We start from the raw sequence: 20,258 nt of genomic DNA, 5'->3' as shown, positions 1-20,258 counted from the left end.
ATATGACACAAACATTTCTAAAAAAACCACTTTGAATTCATAATATAATATTTTATCCCAATCCCCAAGCTTTGTGGTGTATAAATGTGTGTGTGTGGGGGGGGGGGGGGGGGGGGTTACATGTACGTAGTTGCACAGTTTTCCTATTCCTAACAGAAACTCAGTACATGCCCATATGCTTTAAAGTTAACTAAATAAATATAGATTCATTAAGTGACATTCGTTTTTATATAAGCATACATAAACGATCCGTTTATATTTAAAATGAAGCTGAAAATCTAGCGATCTGTTGTCTGCTCTGATTGACAATTCTATTTGGTATGTCAGTCCATAGTAGTAGATATGCAGCTATTATTAATATGAAACAATCTTCGCGTGATAAATGTGCGATATCTGCCAAAGTCTGCTCTGAGTTTTGGACTGGTTCTATTGTAAGTAATACGGGAAAATTTGTCCGAAAGTCGACTGCTTGTTTCGATGTCAGTCGGATGACTTTGAATTCTTGCCCGCTTCACCTTTTATCTATGGGCAATCTTCTAACACTGATACTACAAAACATTGGGTTTTTTTTACCTTTACTAGATTAAAATCCCAAAATATCAAAATGTCTATTGTCAAGTTGTACATAAATTCATGTTTTAACTTAGCTTTTTTCTGATAATTTAAAACATATTGTATCAATTACATGTAACTTGGAAATCAATAGGGTTGGTCCTTTTACCATGCAAAAGAAGTGCACTAAGTTTGATGAATATTTATTAGAGGGTTTTCTTGGAATTTTGCTAATGAGCTGACAATGGACACATACACACACACGTGCTCAGCAGCGATGATTACATCTAATGATTAGCCATATTTTTCTGTGAAAAGGCCGTTAATAAGCCTTACATGGAGCATAATTGATGCATGTATATTATCGTCCTGTACAAAAAATTCCTTGGAAGAGAAAATCTTTCCTCTATCAAAAATGTTTTTTTTTCAAACCTTATTTATCATAAAAGTTTAAGTTATATGCAGACTTATCATACTAGCAGCTTTTAGCAGCATAATAAAATTCTAAAAAAAAAACTGCTCATATTGCTTTAACATGTTAGGTGCGTATTCCTTGTGATATAATCAATTTCTCCTCCAACAACACGAAATCCGAGTTTTCTTGATACAGCAATTTAATTAAAACCAAAGTTCCTGTAGGTGCTGGCACGATAACAGTACCAACACTGATACTGCATTTAATATATTGTATATTATACGTTTTAAGCAGATTCCCTAATTTTCATTCAAAAAATTAACTTTTAATACAAGTTTTATTTACATTCGGACCATTATTGACGCATGATAAAAGAGAAAAATCCAAGGGTTTCCGATGCATTGTGAAACCTCCCTAAGTGGCAACGAGTGGTCGAAATTGACCCGCGTCATTAAATACCACACGGGGCAATTTCGACCAAACTTCTGCGGGGATTAAGGGCAATCGAATAAAAAATAGTCGAAACCTGTAACTTAATGTAATCCAAATAGAAATTAAAACAGTTTCGATTCTATGTGTACTTTGGAATTTTGACATAAGTTAAAATGTCAACAAAGTGGTTAGAGTTGCCTCTCTTGTATTTGCCGACGTGAAAGCAGGCCTTTTGAAAACGGGGATTTCAAACAAGAAAACATTATTATGATAAAATAATTTAATAAGAAAACAAATTTGGGGACTGATTTTCTCTTATACATCATATGTCTCTTAACACTTCCCTGAATCCTTGTGTTGAGTTTTACTAATTTGGTCGAAAATGACCGGTGGTCGAAATTACCCCGTTCTACCCTATATCCCCTTTGCAACAAGTTGCGCGAGGGGAAAACAAGCAACGGTTAACCAAATAACCTTAAAGTTTGAGTAGCGAACAACCTTTACATGTAAAAGCACTTTATGGAAAACTGACAGATAGTTTCTAAACAAAAGAACCAATCTTTAAAAAAAAAACCATCGGATTAAGTACACTTTTCTCGGTAGTTTCTGTGACGAAGTAGTTTCTCAACAAAGGTTGATATATGAAATTTTCAAAGAAAAATTCCATTTGGAATTTTCACGTGCTATCACATTAATTCCGAATGCTAGGGAAAAAGTTGAGTTATCATTGACAAAAAGTTTAAGACTGCATTGTCGTGATCCACTTTAATTAATAAGAATAATCAAAATCATTTGACACACAACAACAACCATTCTAATGCAGTATTTATGCATCGAATGTTATGTTTACCTTATGTTCAACTATTTTGAACATCATTGTATCGGAGTCTAGTTTTCTTATACAATCTTGTTTTCTTTCCCCGAAATATTGACAATCATTGTAAAAATTATAGATCTTCGATCATTTTAAAACAATATCGTGCTTTAGTATGTTTTAACAATGTCTTTAAATTTACTTTTTTTTCTAGGGATGTCGAGGGAAAATTATGTTAAATTTGTGCTTCAAGTATAGAGACATGCACATTTAATTCCATGAAAATCATCAAACCTCTGTGGGGGGAAATCATTTCATATTGATTTTAAAAAAGATAAACATGTTGAAAAAATTATATTGACATTGAATAATTTTTTCTACATCTTCCTAAGTTTAGTAACTCGATATCATTTTTCCCGTTCCGTTCCATGCTTTAGCAACACTCAAAAACAACCTCCCAAGTTCCGTTTCTAAACGCATTAAAATTATTAGCTACCTAACTAGTTGGACACCATAGTAAGGTGGTGTTATACCATGTTTGGAAAAAACTAAAAACGCAATAATTATGTACACGCACATTAAGCATTTTCATTTACAGTAAATCGAGCTCTGTATTCCAAAGCATATAAAACACTTTTGTTTATTGTTCCTTAGCCCGCTGTATTTTTATTGCATTGTTTTGACTCTCTCTTAGCAATACTGCAGCTGCCTTTCGTTCATCTCTTGTTGAAAGGATCAAACGTTAACCAAGATTGATTTTAATAAGCTGTTTAATGTAGCTCATTATTCCGGCATTTTTTCTCTCTTCAAATCCTGGCATCGTTTGTGTTAAGGTAAAAATAATTAATAATTCAGGTCGTAAATTCCTTTCTGAAAAAGCATTATAATTGACGAACGCTTTCTCATATCATTCCCGGTGATTTAAAAACAACAATTTGGGTATCTACGAAAATAGTATTTTTATTATACCTTTCAAGATTTCGCCTGTATTGTAGCTAAATTCATTTCTTAACCAAATGACTTAAACATGAAAATGTACAATGAATGTACAGGTACAACTATCATTACACACAGACAGTAAACGCAGTGTATTCGCTTGTAACATGAGGGTTTCAGTGACTAAACATATCTTATTGCCATCCCATCCGATGTTAGTCCGAAAATTTTTCATTCGGTTTAAAGCAAATTCGGGTGAGATCAAGCAAGACCAATGATCCGAAAACAACTGTAAGAATTACGATCCCGACGCATCCGGCGGCCTGGGCTGAGGGTCTGGGATCCGACGCCGATATGAGGGTCCGTGTGTGGGAGCTGGTATTCCGGGTATCCACCTTCAGTTCCTTTGTAATGTTGTCCACCTTTTCCTGGGTCACCGGGTCAAGGTTTTCTAAGCTGACCCCGCCAGCATTGCAGGAACAGTCACAGCTTTTGGATGCCCAAACGTCGACTTCCTCTACAAAATAACTGGTTCTTGTATATCGATACTTCCTCTACAAAATAACTGGTGTTGTATATCGATATATTTATGCGCTTTTAATGCGATTTAGTGTTATTTAGAACACTCGCATATGTAAGCAGAGCTACATTCCAGTATATTTTTGTACATGGATAAAGTTGCAAGGAGCACATTGAGGGATGATATGACCCATCCGTCATTGGGCCAGCCAGTACTCTTTTTTATATACATGTATATGTATGCACAATGTGCTGTGCATAATTAAAAACAATATGTGGGTATTTGGTACGGTGGCATATATCTGCCACCACTTGTCAGATGATTATGCCGACGTGTCAGATGATTATGTCAACTTGTCAGATATTTATGTTGACTGGTCAGAAAATTATCATATTGACTAGAAACTCAATATTTTGTTGTCAAAGCGTGTTAGTGCCACTAATTGCCATTTATTTGTCTTCATAATATATGACAAGTTGACACAAAGATCTGACAAGTTAACATAATTATCTGACACGTCGACATCAAGATCTGACCAGTGAACATATTTATCTGACAGAAAAAATAAATAGCGCATACAATTAGGAAATTCCAAATTCATTATCTTTATGGGAATTTCGGAGCTGTTTTGAACTTATTACAGATTGAATATGGTAATGAAAAGGATGTATTCAAGAGATGCAATGTAGGGACATTCCGATTTTATTATATAATGTGTATTTTTAGCACTTTTGAATCTAGTATATAAAGTTTGTTGTTGGTAATGACAAATGTTTACATACGAAGATATGCTTACTTTCGTTTCGGGTAGTTTTGATGTAATTTTTTTTATACGAGTTCTGCTCGTTTTAATTCCAAGTTATGTTGTGAACAAGTATTAAAAGCATACCCTCGTTCATAATCTGTAGAATTTACAAATAATGGGATATGTGGTGATGTGCAGGGATATATCGCATTGTAAAATTAACCAAAATATGTTTCAGTCCCCTTACAAAGAAGCTGGCCTTTCCCCTCCTTTTTGCGAAAATAATTGGATCCGCCGCTTTTTCCTTTGATACTTTAAACGCTCTTAAATTCGAAGCGATTAATAACAGTACCCCGCCTTTAAAACAGATGATGACTTATTGTTTACTTCCAAGTTTAAGGCTTTTGGTTTCTAGTCTATTCTATGCGTGTCAAAATATATGAGCAATTTTTAGGTCAATATAATTTAATTCTGGTTGTAACGCGCTTTCTGATTGGCTAAAAAATTATTTTATATCGTATAAAGAATGTTGCCTACGTCATAGTAAGACAAACGTCAAAAACGTATCAATACGCCTGACGTTACGTTTGAATTTTGTACAAATTTGCGTCATTTTAGAGGTCAAATGACCGTTTTTATCTACAATGAAGATTAAAAAAAATTAAATTATAAGCAATGAATTCAATATTTATTAGTTTTATACGATATAAAATGGTTTGAAACAGTTTGCGCTTTTTTATAAACCGCTTCGCGGTTTATAAAGCGTAAACTGCCCCAAACCATTTTATATCGTATAAAACAAATAAATATTGAATTTTATACGATATAAAATGGTTTGAAACAGTTTACGCTTTTTTATAAACCGCTTCGCGGTTTATAAAGCGTAAACTGCCCCAACCATTTTATATCGTATAAAACAAATAAATATTGAATTCATTCCTTAAATAAAAGATCTACGAAAAAGAAGTGTCGCCGATGATAATTTTTATAGAATGTACGAAATGTATTTTTCAAATGAAATATTGATACACGTATGAAAAACCAACTTAAAGAAGTTATTTAAGCAGTTACGCGTTACGTCGCCCCTTATGATTCGACCCCGATTTTGCGGCATATTTGACTGTACATGGTATTAAGACCTTGGTATTCGCTTTTAATGGCTTTCAATGAGTCAATTGAAATTTAAGAATTCTACCAAGTATTTATAACTAAATTATTGATTTGATAAGTTTAAAGTGTAAATATTAGACGCGTCTCTTTATTCCGTTTAAACATGTACACCCGGTTTTCAAGGCTAATTTTCTGTCTCGGGATGTACAAATTTGATATCAAAGGATTTTATTGATTTATTGGTGAACATTTTTTTGAACGCATTTTCTGATAATTTATGCATGAAGTTATGGTCCTTGGCGACTTTGCTTCATAGTTTCATAGCATTCGATCTTCTCAATTTAATTGATAAAACGAGCATTACAAGAAGAGTTAAATGGTATCTATACTTTAGTCTACTATATTAAAATAAAAGACTCCAATTTATGGGCTTTAATACCGAGAAATCGGAAGAGTGTTGTCTTTTGTTTAATATAGCATTGAATGATTTATTTTTGACGTCGTCGTGTCAATAACTGCCGTCAGGTGAGCAGACAAATTGAATAACGCGCGTTAGCGCGTTATGATAATTTGTCTGCTCACCTGACGGCAGTTATTGACACGACGACGTCAAAAATAAATCATTCAATGCTTATATTTACATTCCCTTACGGAAGAAATCAATTGTTTACTTGAATAAATCGATATAAAGTGCAGATCACGGAGGGAGTGAATAAGTAACAGCAAGAACAGCTGTTTTGTAAAACCGGTTTAAACTGGTTTTCACCATAGACTGTTGAGATGAGATCGACGAGCATGAAAATATAATCCATGATAAATAACTCTTGAAATGCTTCTTTTAACAATAAAGTCATTTTTTTTTGTTGAATAATTATAAAACATGGTGTTTTGACAACATTCATGAAATGCATTTTTAATCGATAACATAGAAATCACTGTTTGAGAACTACTTATGTAAATTACTCGTAAATTCATACGCAGTGAATAGGTGTTGCATTTAGAGGCATTTAAACATCACGGAATGTAATGGAAAAAGACAGTAGAATGTAAATATAACATTTTAAACATGATGATACTTGAAGATTACCAATTTGTTTTTATTTTTTCTCAGTCAAGCTTCGCTAATTAATAATCAACGAAAATGCAATAAAAAAAATCAGGAACTCATCTGCATGGGTAACCTCAGAAACGATAATACAAATAAGTGTAAATTTTTATTAAAAATTTGCGAAGTATATGTTTTGTTTATCAAAGGAAATGCGGGAGATAACTTTAACTCAGTGCATTTAATATGAAAAATCCCGAGTGTTCCGAATGTCAACATGGTGTGTAAATGAAGCGAGTAAAAAACGTTGGTAAAAATGTGTTGAATTCTTCATTAATATGAATTAAATTTTTACATGAAAGGTAATTTACAGCCTCAATATGGTTTGTTATGAATATTTTGACTGTTATTTTCAATGCAGCTTCATTAATTTTCTCCAAAATCGTTTCGGAGTGATTCTGCAAATTTTTGCTACCTGATAGGTACATGGGAGGCATTTTAACTGTGGTGAAGGCCTGTCCCGAGACACAGTTAGATTATTCTATCAAAGGAGAGTGTAGTGAAATTAACAGCTTTATTGTAGGCTTAAAGCTTGTTTATGTAAATGTCAGCAATACGGTGTGTCGATGTATCTATTTCGTAAACGTCCGATATCATATGCAATGTTAACCCGTGCACGGACGGGTCAATGTCTAATAGAAACTGTTAGAGAGTTAGAACCGGAATAAAATTAAGTTGTAGCAACTTGAAAATAGGTTTTTATTCATGTTAAGGGTTGGAGTACTGACAAGAATATATTTCTTAGCATTGCTTAACAAGTGTCAATAATATTGGTTTGTCAACCAATATGCTCAGACACAAGCTGTCAAAGACTTTTTTATCTGTTTAATATTCCTTCTTAAAGAAAAAAAACCACGGTCAAGTTCTACAAGAATACAAACTTATTAAAGTGTTTCCCTAAATTTTAAACGGATCTTGTTTTCAAGAGGCTAAGTTAAAAAAAAAAACGACAACCGCTTTGCTCTATTTAAAAAGAATTTTTCATGCATAATTTACGTGTTGGTGTAAATATATCTTTATATTAATCATTTAGATCAAACAATACAGTGGTCTTTAGGGATGTTTGAAAACCCATCTGACATCATATTTCAATATACAAATGTATCATTTCCAACTTAAATGATACTATAGGTATACATGCAATGTTTGGTCAATGGCAATCATGTCCTTGAATTAATATTTAAAGTTTTTAAAAGGTATCGTGTTGCACCCTATCAGGATTATTACCGGAATTGATATTACATGTATCTAATTGGCGGCATTTGTTGTAATACCACCTTCAATGTAGATAATTAATCATTGTAATAGGATAATATTAAGCTAAATCTAATAGGCTTCGTTTTATATTTACCATGAATCTGTGAAAGTAGCATTTATATATTCGAAACTATATGCGCGGGTTTATAAATCGAAAGCCGTGAAAGAAATAATTGCTCCGTACGATGTGGATATATGGTCACCTTACTATTAACTTGTACATGTATATCGTTGTCATTGTTATACAGAAATATATATTAAAGGGGCATGGTCCCGATTTTGGTCAAAATTTATTTGCGGTTTTTTTTATATTTACATGCACAATGCTTCAATACTGAGTAACTAAAGGAATTTCTAACAGTGAACCAACATTTTATTGTTAACCGTCGTGTTATAAGCGAGATACAAAGCCCACAATTCTCTGCCATGTAAAAAAAAGTTGTTTTTTTTTAACCTCTTAAAAGCTGAAGTAAAAAATACCAGTTTAAGACCTAAATGAAAGAGATAAACGCTAGGATCTATGCTTACATGTAAAATGAATTAGAAAAAATAAATTTCAGCTTGGAAAAAACTTCAACCGGTTTGTTAAACCAAAGTGAACAAAAACATGATTTGTTTTGAGAAAACAAAAGATTTGTTTACACGACAAAGAATTGTGAACTCTGTTGCTTGCTTTTAACTGTACGGATAATGCTCAAATTTACGTTGATCATTAGAAATGTATTTCTAAAGGATTGTAAACAATAAAAATAGAAAAAAATAACATTTAACCAAAATCGTGACCATGCCCCTTTAAAGAAGAATCTCGTTTTAATTCTTGGTTTAGACTGGAGACCATTTCAAAAAAAGCGAATACCTGGCAGCCGAATCAATATCAATCTGTATCCAGATCGATTTTGCAACGTATCGAAAAGTTCGTTAGAGCATCTGAACAAATTATTGAAAATGAATCATTCTTTTTGAAAATCTAATAAACATTTACAGTTATACAATACCGTCGTTTGCAGCGTAATGTGGGATATTATTGAAAATCAAAATTAATAGGGACAGAAAGAAAGGCGGCGATTAGCTCAGATACAGAAGTTTCGAAAAAATTGTTAGATATGATTGAACATTATCTTGTTAATGAAAAGAAAATCTCCCCTTTTTTATTTGAATAATCAATTAATGAATGAAAACCCATGTACTTACGATTTTGGAACACTACAATCACACAGAGAAACCAATATATCATTGTATAATTCATCGCGATGTTGTTATATCCGCCATTAAAGCTCCGTGAACTGTTGGAGAAACGGAATCGATCGGTTTGACTGTGTATATTGAAATTTCACTTCCAAAAAAAAAAAAAAAAAAAAAAACCTAATCAATATTTTTATTCAAGTAACCAATCAATAACACTCTCGATTCAGCCTTTGTTTTGTATATAAAAGAAGTAGGAAAGTACCCGGCGTGAGTGCGCAGCCAGATGACAGATTTGGTGAAGATTTATTTGTACTTAATACGTTTGATACGATTGTACTAAATACGTCTCTCCAATCATTTGTAAATAATACGTGGCTCCAATTACCTACTTTCTTGTGTACAGTTGTTGCAACTAATATGTGCTTTACATGTATGACCATCGACAATCGCTGTCATTTAAATTTACACTTTTAAGATGAATTATATTTTATTCTTAATATGTATGTAATTATTTTTGAGTGCATGCTAACAATTGTCAAATTTTAAGCGTTTAAGAATATTGACAGTTAGATGTACGACATGTAATTATGAATCAAACATGTACGCACAAAGTTGCTAAAAAAAAATCTGATTCCAGGAAATGACCTCATTAGAACCATATGAATTTTATTCGGCTTTTATAGATTTTTTGTTTAGTCTACCTCATTACACATCCGGTTTGCCAGTTATACGACTCCTTTACCATTACTATATTATTTGTTTACCACCGGTTGGCCTATATCCCGGAACCGAGAACAGTCAAATAAACCCGTAAAGTTCAATGATCAGGGCATTTTGACTTCATGTCTTCAATGTAAAATACTTTCAAAGAATCGAAATATGCATAATAATATTAAATGTCATTTTCCGATTGGCAATATTTTGTTATGAAATGCGTCATTTTGGGTATCATGCGGTACCGATACAATATATCAACTTTAAAATTGGGGCCTTCTTACATGTATCTTTTGGAAAAGTTTGTAGTACATATCCGTTGTTTTATATTTCTTATATTTACATTCCAAAACATGTTTTCTTATATGAACCCCTAGAATTATAGCAAAAACGTTTAATTATGTGGAAACTTTTTCACAATGATTACCACACGCGGTTATTGTTCGGCGGTTGGATTATTGTGACCATAAAAACACGGTAATTTTACCGATTCTGAACGATTTGCTTTTTTTCAAACGTAAATGTAAGTAATAAATAACAATGTCGAAAAATGCACCGGGTTATGAACTTAATTGGTCTCATGATCAAATCCTGTGAAGCCCTTCATATTTCGGGATTTTTTTAACTTTCAGTTTATTTAATAGGAAGATAATGTTCAAGGATGCATTTTACCAAAAATTGACGGAAAAGTGTTCAATTTTGGGGCAAAGTCAACTTTCAAAAATGTACTGCTTTTCATTAAAACCAACTTAAGGTTCTTTCTTTAACTGCGTTTACATGTAGTAGACCGAGGTTTTACCTACAGACACCCAAATTTGGTGATATTAACAGTTTTACAATGAGTTGAAATCGCCATGTTATGTCATTAAAAAAAGTCATGGGGTGGAAGACTCTTAAAGGTTCCTTCTGTTTATTTCGCATCACCATGCATATCACAACATGTGGATTGTAAAATCTGCATTTTGTAAACGAAACTGTATGCTATCGACACGGCGGATAGGATGTCGGGTAACGATTTTATTCTCTTGTTCAATTACAAACACTAGACAAAATTGCTAACGCACCACGTACTGTTTTAGATCTGAACTTAGCAAAGATGAAATAGTATATTATTTTAATAGTTTATTATAATTCAGAAAATAAAACATCATTTGTTGTAAACTTATTGACCAGTTGCTTTAAGTACTGTTTATGAAACATTGGTACCCCCATTATGTGATTCACATATCAATATCGGGTGTGGCCTCCATTTGCTTGGATAAATTCGATATGTCTGTCTTTGTCGCTTAGTAATTACGCGGCGCTTTGAAATTCTTGCTCGGTCCTTCGCACTTCCGGTTTGTACAAATTTCCGGTACAACCTTGCAATTGACGTGTGGTGCCTATTACACACAGTGACTGTGGTTACCTAAAAAAGACATTTTTTTTATTAGATAAGCATACTGCATCATTTTTTAGCCAATCTCCCGGGTAATCGTTAAATTACTTTGTATTAAATAACGGTGAATTCTAACCTCTCTAAACGAACACCTTGCAGAGACAACACCAACTGCCCTGCCACGCTTCTCTGTGGTCAAACGCGGTCCACCCTATCGGGTTTTTTGTGAGTTTTTAGTAACACATGCATCAATTATAAGAACACAAAAAAGAAAGTAAAGATCTATATTTCCAAAAAAGTGTGAGCACGATTTGAGCATTTCTAAAGAACAGTTACGCTTCGGTTAACATTGTATCCATTTATCCGTTTTGGCATTTCAATGTCTTACTTATGATTAAGGTCAACTATTTAAACATTAAATTCATCTTTAAAAATTTTTTGGATGTAAATATTATTTTACTTTAAATGGTGCGTTAGCAATTTTGTCTATTGTATGGATTTATTTATATTATTATATATTATTTTACACAAGAGAAAGCATTCATATAAAAATATTTATATTCGTTAACATCACTTCTGAAAAAAAAAATAAGATTAATTCGTTGAGTACAGTTTTTCAGCGTGCTTCATACATACAAACATATGACATTTATGTTTGATGATTGCCTCAGCAACGAACTTTAAAAAACATGTAGTTGAATTAAAAAAAAAATCGCTGTATGTTATCTATAGAACAACATTTTGCATCACGCATTCCTGAAAATAGATATTTAACTGATAGTAATCCTTCGTTATGGTGAATAACTTTAAATTACAAAAACAGCCCTGCGAATGTGCAAACTAATTAACAAAATATAAATCAATATTTTGATCATGGAGCATACAAATTACTTGTTTTTTAAATCAATGGTAAAACTTTTTAAAAAAAAAATAGCTGTTTAAACATTAGTTTCCTAACATCTTCGAGAGTAAACCGTGTATAATCAATATCTTGCCCCATCGTCACAAACTTCCTTCAGGCTAATATTTGGCCTAAAGTCTCAGTATTGACCCAAAATATAAGTATTTCTCTTTTGAAAGGTTGATGAGGGATTTAAAAGAGGTACAGTAGTGCACTTAGTATACGATTTCGTCATCAATATAGTGCTTTTGCAAACATCACACATTTTCAACATCTTACAATATTTAGGTAAAACCTATTCAAAGAAACGCACAACTGCCATGTTAAAAGATTCTTAACTATCTTACACGACATGATTGAAATCTTCAGGTTTTGTTATGGATATATAGAGGAAAATAGTTGGTATGTAATAAACAGTTGGATAAATATTTGACTATTTGAACCACTTTAAACCTTTAAAGAACTCAAATTAAAAATATGTTCTACATTTATCATAGTACAGGTTTACATTGAAAGATATTGAACGTGGTTTTCGGACTGAAAATTAGACAAACGTTTCAATTAGTGAATTTTCTAATTCAATCATGAACATGTACATAGCCACATACATTATATTAAAAACACATTCTATGAAAGTGTAATATACATGGCCTTGTTGGTACGCGTAAGTGTTTATGATTTTGGATCGATTCCAACAAGTAGTACATATCAGTAATTTTCTTCTTTCACTTTAAACCAAAAAACGATAGTGAGTTTAAATTACATAATTTTATCCAATTTATTGTTGTTTTTTTTTTCTTCATCAAATTTTATTGTTCAAATCTGAGTATGAGCACAATTTATATAAACAGATTTTCAATAGCACTATGCCTTATGTATACTTACATTTATTGCATTTTCTGGAAGTTCTCACGATTCAGAATATTAAATGTTTTTATACACGAAGTTCAGTGGTTACAGACAACATTATGAGAACCTAGGTTTCGAATTCATATTGCGACAGGTACGGATACTTGTATCATTTTTTTGTACTTTCAATAAAACACAAGAATAGACGAAATAATGAGAAAAAGCGATATTGGTTGGCAACAAGGCCTGGTTTATATAGACAGGAAGTGTATAAAGCACTTTATCTAGATTTTTTTTGGTTTTTTTGCTTTCAAACAACAAATAAATAAATAAAAATAGCAAGCTTCTATTGCTCTCAATGATCTTTATAGTGGAAGATACTTGACATTATTTTAATGTACCTCACTACAACAAAGCTTATATATTTTATAACATTACGTCACAAGTACAGGTGCTTGATGGATAAACTAAAACAAAATAGCTAGTATACATGTTTTATTTAAAACAGCCTTCCATTCCAAGGAGCAGACAAAAACTTTCCCTGTGGGCTAAATGCCCACAAACAAACAAAAAACCTATGAAGTGTTTCTCACTTATCCTTTTCCAGCTTTTGAATATTCAACCTTCAGTAACTTTCAATCAATATCTATCATCTATACCAAAATCATTTTACATGTACTGCTTATCAGTGGGTTTTTTGTTAGCCAGTTATTATTTCTCAATGAAAAATTACTAAATATGAAAAAGCAATTGCCAAAGAAAGATAACTATTTTATGAAAAGCAAAAAAAAAAATATCCATTAAATTGTAAAAACTCTTCCCCCTGAAGTCTTTCTAAATGCTTTCCTAATATCTCAACTTTGATAGACAGTTTCATTCTTTCTCTTTTTTAAATAAGTGAATTTTCTCATTTTCTTTAATTGAAATTCCTGAACAGAATGAAGTAATATGACAAATATGTAACCCACCCCCCCCCCCCCGTAACCATTGCCTAACATTAAGGTGACATGAAATATTTAAGACGACAGCTTTGTGGGTTTTTTTCCTAAATATGCGGTCAAGTTTTATTATATGTCAGTAAATGTTTTAAAACCTTTTCGGTAACACCATGCATTAAGAACCCCCTACTCTATAACACTATATACACACACCCTAGATTCAAATCCCTATTATGGAAGATATGAAATTAAAAACTTGAATTAATGGCTTTTTTTCCTTTTATATATGCAGTCAGTTTTCATTCTATCTTTCGAATTTGTTCAAATTTGACTCTCATTAGGTCTAGGTTACCGAGGTCTTTAGGAGTGTCTATTTGACGTTTGTTTTTGACCTGTCTGGTAGGTCTTCTACGGTTAATGTATCCGGGTACATCATCTGCCCTTGGATACCTAATGGCTTCTTCATACTCAATAATACTTAGTATACTCTCTACCTTCCTCAATGGTCTGAGGGTCCCTATTTTTCTCTAGGTCTACGTGTTCACTTGCTTTTTCATTTGACAATCAAAGCAGGAATATAGAGACTAGATCCTGTCATTTTGTAAGGTTGTCTCTATGAGGTAAGCCTTACTGTATATTATGCTTTCAGCTCTGCATTACAACTCTGAATTGGTTCAACATCCCTACGCCTGAATTTTGTCTGAGATTTTCTGTTGTGTGAATTATTCCAAATCTGTTCCCTAACTTCTTTGTGAGTTGTCTGTAATTTGTAAGAATTTCCAGTTTGACTTCTTCAAATACAAATTCGCCGGATAAACCCTGCATCCAGGTAATAATTGACGTTGCATGTCTTATTCTGTCTAGTTATTATGATGTGCAACAGCTTCAAATCTATTGCGATATGCCTTTCATTTCTCATCTGTGCCCTGTCTGAATGCTGGAACTTTAACAGAAGTACAGATGCTCTAGAAATATGTACTGACTGTTTGTGTTCACTCTCAGTCATCAGGCTCCATTGTAACTGAGGGTGGTCTTCTAGGTACTGTTTTCTTTGTCTTACTTGTAGATGCGCTCCTTTGAATTTTCTGAGTACAATTTGTAGTTAAACTTTCCTTACTGATTGGATTCTTGTATAGTAGTTTTAAACATGCTACTCATAGCCTCGGCCATTTTGTTCAGGGCACAGTCACAAAGTTTTTAGTTGCTGAGAACTGTTTTGGTTTGAGTGTTCATCATATTCCTTGTCTGACCAATCTCCCTCTGCTTGGAAAGTGACTGGACCATGTAAAATATCATGTCCTTTGCTTGCTTTAGGATTGTGTCTATTTCTCCAAATTTTAGCATGACTTGTATCGTTAGACATTGGAGAAATACATTGTGGAGATCTAACAATGCTATTTTGGATAGTCTCCCTATGTGTCTTAGCTATATTGCTATCGAATGTCTTATTTTAGAGAGAATTGTGTTCGTCGTTGTGAGAAGAAATATCACAATCATGTGTTTCAGCATGGATTTCTAGGGTAGCAAACTATTGAGAATCAGTTTCCTATGTGTCCCTTTCATTTTCTGATCTAGAAGGTCCTACTATTTGCTTGCTCGTTTATCTCTCTATGCAGATTTATTCCGTGTATTATACGTAGCAGTGTTTACATGTTTTAACAGCCAATCAATTTTAGTATACACATTTATTATAATGATATCTAGATCAACTTCGATTTTGGTTATGTTCGAGCACTTTTCGACATTATGCCCCTTTGACTAAGAAAAACTATTATTATTTAACTAATAAAACTAAAACTAATTATTTGCAGTTTTCGTTCATTTTTTCGTGGATGTTTCCAAGGTAGGGGGCATAAGTGTTTCACAAAGATCTCTTGTTTATTTTGTATGTGTTGTTTTTCTCATGTTAACTTTGTTCAACTACCATTGCTCTGAATGTTAACATAATTCAAACATTTTAATTTTATATAAAGCCAAATTGTTATTGTAATACACATTATTAAACCAAAAATTAAAACAATATTCCATTGAAGTTCAAACCTACTACACAGAGATACTGCGTCTGCATGATTGTAGGAGAAATAAATGAATTAATATTTTTGGGTATTGTATAATTTTCTATTAGTATTCTATAATATATAATATTATACATCACAAATGAAAAATTATACAATACAAATTGAAAATTATAGAATACAAATTAAAATTATAGAATAAAAATATACATTACAAATAGAAAATAATAGAATACAAACAGAAAATTATAGAATACAAATGAATGTTTATACAAAACAAATAGAAAAGATCGAATATTGCAACGTTTGACATGCCATAATGTTCATGGTGGGGTAAAGATTTCTTGTTATAGGTGCCAACTCCACACACTGCAGAACCAAGGAACTTTGACTGAAAGAGCTCAAGAGAAGAGGATACTTGCAAACAATTCAAAATTTCCTGCTGGCTAATTAAATGGGGAAGACAGCAACATTGCCAATAAAAACACGCGGCACCAATTCTGATCATGATCATTGTTTCTACTGTCTGGAATATACTGGCTGTGTCATGTCTGAGGTGTTTTACCGAGATCTGACGGAGAGGCCCGAGAAGTTGCGATAGTGACATCAGCTTTTATTTGGACACAAAAACATTCGTTATTCCGGAGGGTTGCTGGGTTTTGTAACAAAGTGAATAAATTAGAAGGATTACACTATTTTTAGGATTTGTAGAGCTGATAGGATTTACCAGACATGGTCTGTTTCAATAATAAATATTTCTTTTAAACAGAAACAAGTTCAATAAGACGTTTTCTTTAATCAATCCTAAAATTTTAGAATTAATCTAGTTAAAATATAAACCTTGTTCAGGTATTGCATTGCTATAAACATCTTTATTCTCACTGGTTGCAAATGTTGCAAAAAGTTTCTTAATTTATAACATCTATTTAAATGCCATCTGAGCTGGAACTGGATGCTTTGTACTTCGAAGCAGTTACGTCTGTCTGATCTGTCGATTCTCCTCCACTTGACAGATCCAGGACAAGAACTGCTGAGGCTGGTGGCGCCCTGGGATGCAAGAAAGTAATATGAGCCCTTAAACTGTACTCTTATAATAAGCATCCGGCATCGGAGATTAAGCTGTGTCCCTGAAAAGCAAAACACCTGCTCGGAGTGTCAGGACCTGGTTAAAGATTTTGAAACAGCATCCATATCTAAGTCCGGTCTTCATTATAAGTACGGGTGGACGCTGATTCTGAGACAAAAATATAATGCCGGAGATAGGTACTTTTTTTTAGGAACGGTAGGAAATTTAGAGACATATTCCCTTCAATAATCAGGTTCAAGTTATTGTTGGTCTTGAATTTACCAAACTGGCATGAACGGTGCATCGTTCTGGGTTCAGTTTGTTTTGATCGTAAACTAGTCAACTAACCAAGGTTAATAAGTTATCGCACTTTGACCGAATTCTCTCATCGATACTGTATTCAAGAGGTATTATTTGGACACCGCAATAAAGTTATTTTTTCATTTCCTTTAAGCGAATTTTACATTTTTTCTGCCCTCTTGCCCGAATGACCTTGGGTCAAGGTCATGACACACCCATAGGTCATAAGGAATCCTTGTGTGAGGTAAGAACTTCCAATGTTTCTCCATAAGAAAGATATGGACCGGACATGATTGCACAGACAGACGGACAAGGTGATTCCTATATATCCCCCAAACTTTGTTTGTGGGGGGTATAAAAAGAGAAATCGGGACCTTTTCGTGTAGATTCTGTTGTGTCATTGGATCAGAAACATGCAGCAATTGTTACTCATCAAGTAAAGCCTCCGTTACTTTTTATCCACTGGTTTAAATGTGATCTTTTATATTTGATAGGGTTAGTGCTGCGCTGTGCCTCTATTTACCCGAATGGACCAAATAGCCTAAATCAGAAGAAATATTTTTTTCCATTACTAACTGTACACAGATTAGACATTTATTAAAAACAATCTACCAAATTTCCTTTGGACCTGTTTTGCTCATGAGGGACAAATGTTTAAAAATTGGAAGGTGTCGGTAGAGGACATCTTCCCAAGTCAAGGGTTTCTGATCCGCTCTGCTCTACATAAAGCCTTAACTGAAAAGACAACACATATGCGGGTTAACAATTACGTCATCTAGTGAGAGTACTCATTTTTAAACCTTTGTGACCTCTTGTTCTGGCCAATCAGAGAATGCTTTATAAACAGAAACAGTATATCAATATGGCTGATCTCATGAACAAAATCTAATTCGTAGAAAATATGGATTCACTCGAACTTAAAACCGATATCAGTAAGTCAAATACTTACTAGTCCGTCTCAAATTTATTTGACAACGGTTCAACATTGATCAATTCACAATTAACATCATTATTGCAACAACGTTTCTTATTGGATCATGCAAACTTGTATGACACCAACCAGCGTGCGAGGTTTCTAACCCCGTCAAACTCTGCCTATTCAGTCAAGGGTTTATGTAGAGCAAAGCGGATCAGAAACCCTCGACTTGGGAAGATGGTAAAGGCCATGTATTCCTTATTCAATGCTCTCGGAATGCTTGTGCACTTTAAAATCACAAGGTCGATGATCTAATTTTCTTGCTTATGACCTCTGGATTTTTACATAAATATCCTAACATATAAGTAAGCGAGTGGAATGGGAAAGATCATCGTCTATAAGATGCATTTAGAATTGTCAAAGAAACACAACATTTGTTATTTAGTGGTAGATTGGTTAAAAATAACTATGGCAATAAGTAGAAATTTAATTGCGTCCAAAAATCTTAGAAATTTATTGAAGCAATAGTTCAGAAAACTGTTAGTTATTATACTTAAAAACTTTAAAGAATTGCCGCCCGGAACCCAAATAATTTTTATTCTATTTAGCAAAACTGTCTTTTAACCTGCATTTTATATTTCACAAACCTTATTAATTTTAAATGTTAAACTCTTTCAACTAAGAACATCTCAGTCATGTGGTAAAATTTAGAGTGATTTTTTAACTATTCAAAACAAGTGAAAAGCTGTCAATGTGACAGCAAACCGGGTTTTCTTTTATGTGAATCCATAATCCATGTCAACCCATATCCAGTGAAATGTAGTACCCTATATGCAATATTTTGCTAAAAAATGACTAAGTTCAAAAGCTGGTATTATTTTTCCATAAATAATCAGAAATCAAAATTCTAGCAATATGCACACCTCTGATATATGTACAATTAATATGCAAAAGAACAACTTCCTATCTTGAAAACTGAAGGAGGAGTTATCCGTACAATGCGGGTACCCTATATGATATATTTTGCCAAAAAATGACTAAGTTCAAAAGCTGGTATTATTTTCATAAATTATCGGAAATCAAAATCCAAGGAATATGCACACCTCTGGTATACGTACAATTAATCTGCAAAAGAACAACTTCCTACCTTGAAAACTGTAGGAGAGATATCCGTACAATGAGGGTACCCTTTTGGCAGCCGCCCGCCATTTTCACCATTTTGATAACCGAATTTTTCCGTTGGAAAACCCGGTTAAAAATTCAATTGCCACTGACTCAAAATATAGGATGTGTTATGATACACAGTAAAAGATTTTGAAATTTCATCAGCAGATTTCAGTTTTAGTACATATCTTAAATTACTGACCGTCACAGGCCTTACATGTAAAGCTAGGTGAAATTGACCCCCTCTTAGAAATGTTATCCCAAATTTAAGACCAAATCGCATGTGCGAGTTAAATCTAATCTGGACTTATAACATGTACATGTATCGTTTGTCATGTTTGTTTCCTCGCCGCTATCACAACCACCCGTTTGTAACCCTATGAAAAATGGGTTCCAAATAACAATAATATCTAATACGGAACTTCAGTCGATTAAGACGTAGGTCTGGAATATAAAGTAGGTGAAAACCCTTTTTATCCGAATGAAAACTGACCTTTAATTTTTGGCATCTTCAATAGCTTTAAGTATTTGTAAACATTTTTTTTATAAACAGTTTCTTGTTAGTTGAAGATAAACGCATTATGCTCTGTATTGTTTAGGTGATGATGTGTTGATTCAGCGTATAAAGTATTTGTTTACTGTGTTTTCATCAAGATTCAATAAAATAAGTCGAACAGTGGCAGACGTTTCCGTGCTCAGGTTTTTATTGGTCGCCTAAATGAAATTTGCGTTTTATTTTTAGACAAATTGAAAGCATATCAGTCGACCGTTGATCACACTGATCTAAAACTGGACACTTGATTCAAGTACATATTTGTAGCAAGATCTATTGTTAGCTTGATTTAAGTACATATTCAGGAAAAAATGTTGTTTTTAGGCACGGACGGAAATTCGACTTTCTGGATTCTTCTAGTTTGTAATATTTTGTTGCCTTACAACGCAAGTA

Source organism: Crassostrea angulata, chromosome 5 (genome assembly GCF_025612915.1).
Source record: "Crassostrea angulata isolate pt1a10 chromosome 5, ASM2561291v2, whole genome shotgun sequence".
In the NCBI taxonomy this organism is placed as follows: domain Eukaryota; kingdom Metazoa; phylum Mollusca; class Bivalvia; order Ostreida; family Ostreidae; genus Magallana; species Magallana angulata.
The sequence above is the reverse complement of the archived record's forward strand: the minus strand, read 5'-3'. Positions refer to the sequence as shown.